The 10,653-nt window shown below is 49.6% G+C and overlaps 1 pseudogene; it reads right to left on the bottom strand.

The window, feature by feature from the left end:
• Nucleotides 1-349: 349 nt before the first annotated feature.
• On the bottom strand, nt 350-8,700 carry LOC120923268 (annotated as a pseudogene).
• Between the last annotated feature and the right edge of the window lie 1,953 nt (nt 8,701-10,653).

Here is a 10,653-nt window from a genome sequence, read left to right as displayed (position 1 = left end):
AGGACGCGTTACGTGCAGGACGATGAGGGAGGACGCGGGACGAGGAGGGGAGCGAAGGCTTGATGAAGGGTCTGTTGGATTCTCTGATAAAGAAAAGTCAGAAGACAAGTCCAGAAGAAAATGTACGTTTTATTGATCTCACAGAACATTTTCTGGGCACATTATATATATCTATATATATATATATATCTCTTATCTTTGTCCTCCTGTATTTCCATCCTGCTAGAGAAGAGTCCTGAGGCACGATGTGTATTGCTCGTCTCTGGCCTAAACAAACACATGACAGCCCTGTAGTACAGCAAAACCCTGAATGACTGACAGCAGCTCTAATAATTTAATAAATATTTGGTTTGCATGAATGAATTCAGTGAATGAAGACCGTTTGCAGCATTTCTGAGGAAGCAGCATAGCCTAGAGGCGAAAGGTCAAGTGTTTTCCCTGCATGCAGTCTTTATTATGGAATGCCCCATTCTCCCCTCCCCCCCTACCCAGAGTCCCAATTCACATTGCTTGTGTCATCTTCCCTTTTATTGGGAGTGGTTTGTTCCGGGACATGGGGAGAGACCATTAGATTACATGAGATGGTGTACCACTGAGACTCTGGCAGCTTTTGCCAAGTCCCTCTCCTTTTGCCATGTCCATTTCCAGGAAATCCTCCGGCATTTCCTGCATGTCTTCCTTCTTCCTGCAGAGTCCCACCTTGCATGGCCTCACCAGCGCCAGGAAGAACGCCCCAAGCGCCATTCCAGCAGCACAAGAGTAAAAAGCCGAGCCGTAGTTTTGGCTCCAGTCTACCAGGACGCCTGCAAGGAAAGCACAAACATGGAGCTATGAGTGACGCTTTGGGTCCAAGTATATTCCACCCCCATGAAAAGCATCATCCCGAAATCTGCCTCATACCTCCATGATAATTCCATCTACCTTCACAGGGAGACACAAATAGGGGGTGACCAGCTCAGGTGTACATAGGTCCCCTTTTCCCCATACGTTTCTTCCAATGAACATGTCTACTTAGAATTGCTTAGTGTGATGCAATTGCCTATATGCTTCAGTCTAATGCTCTCCCTGCTAACTTAATGCTGTGGGTTACAGGTAACAGGTGTTTCATGTGTGATTCATCTCTCTCTGTAAGGACTGTTCATATGCAAAATAAGGCTAGCTTTTGAAAGGCCTTTAATTGTGTGATAACCCTGTCTACAACCTAGTGATTCTCAGAGGTGTTACTAGGTGTCAAACTGGAAGCAGACGAAACGTCTGCTTAGGAAACTCAGTGTGTGAAGATGGTTTGTTGTTTAAGGAATGTGCAGTGATTAGACATGATAATTGTCGGTCGGTGCCGACCTGTCTGGAATGTTTTAGTAATTAGCCTTAGTGTGTGATTGGGGGGGTGGAGATTTCATTGTTGCTTCAATGTCTTGGACTGTATAAAAAGCTGAGAAGAAAACCATTAAAGTCTGTGTTGTTCTAGCAGTAAGCTTGGCATGTGTGGCTTTCTGGGCGATCCCAGGGATATCTCTCCTCGTGGAATATTGGGGTGATTTTCGTTATGGGAAGAAGGGAACGTTGACGGGGATATCATACCAATACCGTCACAATTGGTGGCAGCAGTGGGATTTTTCCCTTCTATTCCCCTTCACACCCGGATTCCAAGCAGACACTGGAAGAACTACTGGAAGTTCGTGGAAGGATTGCTAGCAACAAAACCAAGCGGGTCATCATAGCAGAATCAATGGAGATAGACCAGGAAGACGGGATTGCAGCAACGCCAGCAGTACAAGAGATGGAGACACCAGTGATTCAGGAGGAGGAATCGCCAGCCAACAAGCTAATGAGAGAGAAGCTAGCGTGGTTCGGCCCGAACCCAACGGCAGATGTGGTGCTGAGAGTGATGGACCTGTTAGCGAAAGAATAAACAAATAAGGGACGCAGAACTACAGTTAAAACTGGCAGCAGTCCAACAAGCAGCCGCACCTTCTCCGAACAGTGAGTACAGCACAGCAGACGCAAGGAAGATTCCGTTTAGCGCTTTTAAAGCTTTTGATGAAAAGGACTGTGAGATTGATAACTACCTGGCGGATTTTGAGCGACAATGTAACCTGCACCGAATAGCTAAAAGAGAGTGGGTTGCAATATTGTCAGGCAAAGCTTCTGATGCTTTCCGGACCGTGCCAGATCAGGATATCCATAGCTACGCCAGGGTTAAAGAAGTGCTCCTGGCTCGTTATGCGGTAACCCCAGAGTCCCACCGACAGAAGTTCAGGGACTCACGCAAAACCACGAAAGACTCTTACGCGGAATGGGCATGCCAGTTGTCCCTGTCGGCCTCTAACTGGGTTAACAGCAGCCAGGCCACCACCGCAGAGGACATTTTGCAACTAATGCTCCTGGAGCAATTTTACAATCACATCCAGACGGACGTCAAGGATTGGGTGAGAGATCGCAGGCCCATGACTCTACCAGAGGCCGCGAAGTTGGCGGATGAATATGCGGATACTCGCAAGACAAACCAGGTCACACCACGGGTACAACCCCCACAACCAACGGCGCCCTCACACCCACCAGCCGCTAGATACCAACCGCCTAACAGACCGATGACATATAGCCCTCGCTACCCACGCCAGGAGGACAACGAACAACGCTGCTTCCGGTGCAAACAGTTGGGTCACTTCAAGCAGAATTGCCCCATGAATGACAACACCAGGTCAAATTGGTCTCAACCTGGGTACCGCCCACCAGCAGCAGCCCATTGTGTAGACTCGGCTTGGGATCCCCAGGAGCTGGGTCAGGAAGAACCATTGGGCACCCCTTACGAAGCCCTCATGGTACAATCTGTTATTACGGACAACAGGGAACACCATTGTCAGCTGTTCATGGGCGACAGCCATGAGCCGGAGGGGCCTTGGAGGGAGCTGGGCAGAAAGAGGCACCGCCAGCTACCCTCCAAGAAGAAGAGGTCCTGGAAGTCATATAACCAGCGGACCTGGGAGGAGAAGAAGCGACTGGAGGAGATGGAATCGCAGCGGGCGCCCCAGATGCGGGCCGAGATGTTCGCCAAGGGCCCACCGGTGGCCCCTTACACCACCACCCAGTTCCTGATGATGAAGGACCACGTGGAAAGCCTGCAGGACATGAGCAAGCAGGATCTGATCCGTGAGTACATAGAGCTGGAGGAGTGCATAAGCCGCATGGAGGAGGAGAACAACCACCTGAGGTCACAGCGGGCTGACCCCCCCAGGCTCCATGAACTGGAGATGGAGCTGGAGAAGCTCAAAGAGGAGAACCGGCGGCTGCGGAGGGAGCAGGGGGTGGCTGACCTTATGGGGCTCTGAGTCCCCTCCCCCCCCCGGACTCTGAGCACCAGTGCTACAGCATTTCAACAAATATAACTTTTTCTTTTTATGAATCTCCTGTGACTGTCACTTCAGAGCCATAACCTGCCCCTCCCATAGCGGGACACCTAGATGGCGGCGCACAGACCCATTCGCCGTCTTCACACTGACTTCTGGTGACTCTGCAGATCGCACAAAGACTTGGGGACTGAACGGCGTGTGATCTGACGACCCGGTGGCATACCTGAGTCTGAAGCAGTTGCCAAGGGAGGTCAGTTACGCCAAACGGAGTTAACCTCGGACTAAAAGCTCTGAACCCGTCAACCCTACTGGACCAGGGAAGGTCCAACCGGGTTTGCCGTAGCAGGGAGAAAAGGGGGGGCCATTGTGATGCAATTGCCTATATGCTTCAGTCTAATGCTCTCCCTGCTAACTTAATGCTGTGGGTTACAGGTAACAGGTGTTTCATGTGTGATTCATCTCTCTCTGTAAGGACTGTTCATATGCAAAATAAGGCTAGCTTTTGAAAGGCCTTTAATTGTGTGATAACCCTGTCTAAAAACCTAGTGATTCTCAGAGGTGTTAATAGGTGTCAAACTGGAAGCAGACGAAACGTCTGCTTAGGAAACTCAGTGTGTGAAGATGGTTTTTTGTTTAAGGAATGTGCAGTGATTAGACATGATAATTGTCGGTCGGTGCCGACCTGTCTAGAATGTTTTAGTAATTAGCCTTAGTGTGTGATTGGGGGGGGTGGAGATTTCATTGTTGCTTCAATGTCTTGGACTGTATAAAAAGCTGAGAAGAAAAACCATTAAAGTCTGTCTTGTTCTAGCAGTAAGCTTGGCATGTGTGGCTTTCTGGGCGATTCCAGGGATATCTCTCCTCGTGGAATATTGGGGTGATTTTCGTTATGGGAAGAAGGGAACGTTGACGGGGATATCATACCAATACCGTCACACTTAGTACTGGAGGAAAGTTGGAACCCACCATCCGTTGTACACATCAGCTGGTATGACCCCAAACAGAGAAGGTGTCGGTATTCTACACTGTGTCACCTATGGAAGCCACCACATCCTCCTCTACAGACAGAATTCATTCATCCGGAAAGGATTACAAGACTGGAAAGGAGCGATGTGTGCCCTGGCCTCGGCCACAGAGGACTTTCATGTATGTCCTCAAATCAGGGTCGTCATTTCCAGATTCTCCCTGATGGGCCTTCCACCACATCCTTCCTTACCATACAACTGGCCTGATGGGGGGTGTGACGGGGTTTGTGGGGCTCAGCTTGCCCTGGAGAGTTCTGGAGGCTCCTTGTCCAGCTTCCCCGACCCTCTTATGTGTAGATCCCCCTGTGTCTCTAATAGGGGTACAGGGGGAATGAGAACCCCACTATGATTTGTGCTACTCAGACTCAATGTTGTATATATGTATATTTGGGATGCACCGATATATCGGTGGCCGATACATATCGGCCGAAAATAGCTGTTTTGGGGACATGCCGAAACAACTTAAAAATTGCCGATAATGAGCCCACCTCCAGGGCCGGACTTACCATAGGAAGCCCATGGGCCCCGCCCAATAGGGGGCCCCGTCACCCTGCCCGTAAGCTCGCCAGAAGCAGTCTGGGTCACTGGGTAGTCAGTGGCACTGGTACTGTACGGACAGCTTACTTCCTGTTTCCCCTGCCCTGCGGCTCTGCCACTGCCAGCGTCAAAGGCGGGTGCGACCATCGGCTGTGCATGTGTGTCCCGACGGAGGACTGTCTGTCTCAGACACAGTCAAGTCTACGTTCTGTGGGGGCTGGGCGCCATCCAACCCGGCATGACTCTGAGCAAGCTGCTCATCACCCGACGGCGGGACTCACTCTGTACTAACGCCAGCAGTTAAGGTAAGGTCTGTGACTGACTGTCACAGACCACCAGTCACAGACTATTGACTAGTGCAACTTTATGATGAATGCCCCTCGCCTCGGCCCTCAGTAAATGCAAGGTGCAAGTGCAACTTTCTGCTCACCGTGGTCAGTATTTTGTGTGTGACTGTCTAGGTCACGTGCCATCTCCTCATACCTCACCTAGTGCAGTACACAGACATCTTTATATGATATAATATATAAAGATGTGACGTCTGTGTATTGCACTAGGTGAGGTATGTCACACACATATAGATACATATTGCATGATGAGGCACTGGATCTGTATAGGAAGATGTGACGTCTGTGTATTGCACTAGGTGAGGTATGTCACACACACATATAGATACATATTGCATGATGAGGCACTGGATCTGTATATGAAGATGTGACGTCTGTGTATTGCACTAGGTGAGGTATGTCACACACATATATATACATATTGCATGATGAGGCACTGGATCTGTATATGAAGATGTGACGTCTGTGTATTGCACTAGGTGAGGTATGTCACACACATATATATACATATTGCATGATGAGGCACTGGATCTGTATATGAAGATGTGACGTCTGTGTATTGCACTAGGTGAGGTATGTCACACACACATATAGATACATATTGCATGATGAGGCACTGGATCTGTATATGAAGATGTGACGTCTGTGTATTGCACTAGGTGAGGTATGTCACACACATATAGATACATATTGCATGATGAGGCACTGGATCTGTATATGAAGATGTGACGTCTGTGTATTGCACTAGGTGAGGTATGTCACACACATATAGATACATATTGCATGATGAGGCACTGGATCTGTATAGGAAGATGTGACGTCTGTGTATTGCACTAGGTGAGGTATGTCACACACATATAGATACATATTGCATGATGAGGCACTGGATCTGTATATGAAGATGTGACGTCTGTGTATTGCACTAGGTGAGGTATGTCACACACACATATAGATACATATTGCATGATGAGGCACTGGATCTGTATATGAAGATGTGACGTCTGTGTATTGCACTAGGTGAGGTATGTCACACACATATAGATACATATTGCATGAGGCACTGGATCTGTATAGGAAGATGTGACGTCTGTGTATTGCACTAGGTGAGGTATGTCACACACATATAGATACATATTGCATGAGGCACTGGATCTGTATAGGAAGATGTGACGTCTGTGTATTGCACTAGGTGAGGTATGTCACACACATATATATACATATTGCATGATGAGGCACTGGATCTGTATATGAAGATGTGACGTCTGTGTATTGCACTAGGTGAGGTATGTCACACACACATATAGATACATATTGCATGATGAGGCACTGGATCTGTATATGAAGATGTGACGTCTGTGTATTGCACTAGGTGAGGTATGTCACACACATATAGATACATATTGCATGATGAGGCACTGGATCTGTATATGAAGATGTGACGTCTGTGTATTGCACTAGGTGAGGTATGTCACACACATATAGATACATATTGCATGAGGCACTGGATCTGTATATGAAGATGTGACGTCTGTGTATTGCACTAGGTGAGGTATGTCACACACACATATAGATACATATTGCATGATGAGGCACTGGATCTGTATAGGAAGATGTGACGTCTGTGTATTGCACTAGGTGAGGTATGTCACACACACATATAGATACATATTGCATGATGAGGCACTGGATCTGTATATGAAGATGTGCTGAGTGAGGTATATCAGTGCAGAATGCCTCAGTCAGTGCAATGGCCAACTTCATTTTATCATACATACAATTATTTAAAACAAAATTGAAATAGGGGGAAAAAAGAAAAGTTATTTTCGGTTTCGGACTGATATTTTTTTTTATTTCGGTTTTGTTTCGGTTCTGAAATTTCCATTTTATGGGGAGCCTCCAACACTGCGGGGAGCCTCCAACACTATGGGGAGCCTCCAACACTATGGGGAGCCTCCAACACTATGGGGAGCCTCCAACACTGCGGGGAGCCTCCAACACTGCGGGGAGCCTCCAACACTGCGGGGAGCCTCCAACACTATGGGGAGCCTCCAACACTGCGGGGAGCCTCCAACACTATGGGGAGCCTCCAACACTATGGGGAGCCTCCAACACTGCGGGGAGCCTCCAACACTGCGGGGAGCCTCCAACACTGCGGGGAGCCTCCAACACTGCGGGGAGCCTCCAACACTGCGGGGAGCCTCCAACACTGCGGGGAGCCTCCAACACTGCGGGGAGCCTCCAACACTGCGGGGAGCCTCCAACACTGCGGGGAGCCTCCAACACTGCGGGGAGCCTCCAACACTATGGGGAGCCATCTAGCCTCTTTCTCTCTCAGGGTTACATTACTTTTACAGCTAATATTACAACATTTTTACGTCTGAAACAGATTGAAAATAAGACCCTCGTGATTCTTACCTCCAAGTGGTGGTCCAGCCAGGCCAGCAATACTTTGGATAAAAACATAGACCCCGACTCCTGAAGACATCTTTTCAATGCCAACAATGTCTTCTTCTGCCACCAGAGGAATATGGGTGCCAGTAACAGTCCCAAGCATGCAACCAAAAAAAAAACGCTGCACACCACCAGCCCCCAGAAGTTACCTGCAAAGGGAAAAGCAACCAAAGCCAGGCACAACAGAACAACAAAGATCAGCTCAATGTAAATTTTTTGAATAGGCTTTCTATTGAGTATCCAACCAGCACCGATCCTGCCAAAGACCTCAGCAATGGCCATGGAGGATAGCATGTATGCAGACAAGTCCTTGCCTATCCCTAAGCTCAGACAAAGAGGGATGATATACAGCGATGGCGCAAAGAAGCCCAGTGTGGCAAAAAGCCCAAAAAGAGCATAGCATATAAAGCTGGGGTTCCTCAGCACTGAGAAGTCTAGAAGAGGAGGTTCCGACTTCTCCTCTACATCCAGCTCCTCAGCCGGCTTCCTCTTCTCAGGGGTCCCGCCACCCGCTACATTCTTCGGGGAGGTAGATACTTCAACTCCAGAATCAATGGAGTCCAGAGAGGTCAGCGTCTGCTCGTTTTCCAGCATATAGCTGCTCTCAAGGTTCTGGCTCTTCCGAGACTCTTTGGCTTCTTCGGGAGGTTTGATGATTATGGGTCGTAGTAATGCTCCACACACCACAATGTTCAGCTGCAGAGCCCCCACTATCAGCAGGCAGTACCGCCACCCCACCTGGTTGTTTAATGCAGTTATAGCTGAGGAAAAACCAAACGGAGAAACGTGAGAAAGGAGGACAGAACTAAATAATATCCACCTCCAGGCAAGACAATCAAAAAGTCCATAAAAATCAATCTGAACCCTGAGAGAAGACCGACCCCCTCCCCCCGTGATACAATCTATACCCTGAGAGAAGACCGACCCCCTCCCCCCGTGATACAATCTATACCCTGAGAGAAGACCGACCCCCTCCACCCGTGATACAATCTATACCCTGAGAGAAGACCGACCCCCTCCCCCCGTGATACAATCTATACCCTGAGAGAAGACCGACCCCCTCCCCCCGTGATACAATCTATACCCTGAGAGAAGACCGACCCCCCCCCCCCGTGATACAATCTATACCCTGAGAGAAGACCGACCCCCTCCACCCGTGATACAATCTATACCCTGAGAGAAGACCGACCCCCTCCCCCCGTGATACAATCTATACCCTGAGAGAAGACCGACCCCCTCCCCCCGTGATACAATCTATACCCTGAGAGAAGACCGACCCCCTCCCCCCGTGATACAATCTATACCCTGAGAGAAGACCGACCCCCTTCCCCCGTGATACAATCTATACCCTGAGAGAAGACCTCCCCCCGTGATACAATCTATACCCTGAGAGAAGACCGACCCCCTTCCCCCGTGATACAATCTATACCCTGAGAGAAGACCTCCCCCCTCCCCCCGTGATACAATCTATACCCTGAGAGAAGACCGACCCCGTGATACAATCTATACCCTGAGAGAAGACCGACCCCCTCCCCATGATACAATCTATACCCTGAGAGAAGACCGACCCCCTCCCCATGATACAATCTATACCCTGAGAGAAGACCGACCCCCTTCCCCCGTGATACAATCTATACCCTGAGAGAAGACCGACCCCGTGATACAATCTATACCCTGAGAGAAGACTGACCCCCTTCCCCCGTGATACAATCTATACCCTGAGACACGACTGACCTCCTCCCCCCGTGATACAATCTATACCCTGAGAGAAGACCAACCCCCTTCCCCCGTGTTACAATCTATACCCTGAGAGAAGACCGACCCCCTCCACCCGTGATACAATCTATACCCTGAGAGAAGACCGACCCCCTCCCCCCGTGATACAATCTATACCCTGAGAGAAGACCGACCCCCTTCCCCCGTGATACAATCTATACCCTGAGAGAAGACCAAACCCCTCCACCCGTGATACAATCTATACCCTGAGAGAAGACCGACCCCCTCCCCCCGTGATACAATCTATACCCTGAGAGAAGACCGACCCCCTCCCCCCGTGATACAATCTATACCCTGAGAGAAGACCGACCCCGTGATACAATCTATACCCTGAGAGAAGACTGACCCCCCTTCCCCCGTGATACAATCTATACCCTGAGACACGACTGACCTCCTCCCCCCGTGATACAATCTATACCCTGAGAGAAGACCAAACCCCTCCACCCGTGATACAATCTATACCCTGAGAGAAGACCGACCCCCTCCCCCCGTGATACAATCTATACCCTGAGAGAAGACCAACCCCCATGATACAATCTATACCCTGAGAGAAGACCTCCCCCCTCCCCCCTCCCCCCTCCCCCCGTGATACAATCTATACCCTGAGAGAAGACCGACCCCGTGATACAATCTATACCCTGAGAGAAGACCAACCCCCTTGATACAATCTATACCCTGAGAGAAGACCGACCCCGTGATACAATCTATACCCTGAGAGAAGACCGACCCCCTCCCCATGATACAATCTATACCCTGAGAGAAGACCGACCCCCTTCCCCCGTGATACAATCTATACCCTGAGAGAAGACCGACCCCCTCCCCCGTGATACAATCTATACCCTGAGAGAAGACCGACCCCGTGATACAATCTATACCCTGAGAGAAGACTGACCCCCTTCCCCCGTGATACAATCTATACCCTGAGACACGACTGACCTCCTCCCCCCGTGATACAATCTATACCCTGAGAGAAGACCAAACCCCTCCACCCGTGATACAATCTATACCCTGAGAGAAGACCGACCCCCTCCCCCCGTGATACAATCTATACCCTGAGAGAAGACCGACCCCGTGATACAATCTATACCCTGAGAGAAGACTGACCCCCTTCCCCCGTGATACAATCTATACCCTGAGACACGACTGACCTCCTCCCCCCGTGATACA

Source organism: Rana temporaria, unplaced genomic scaffold (genome assembly GCF_905171775.1).
Source record: "Rana temporaria unplaced genomic scaffold, aRanTem1.1, whole genome shotgun sequence".
Classification (NCBI taxonomy): Eukaryota; Metazoa; Chordata; class Amphibia; order Anura; family Ranidae; genus Rana; species Rana temporaria.
Note: the sequence above shows the minus strand (reverse complement) of the source record. Positions and strands in the feature narration are given on the sequence as shown.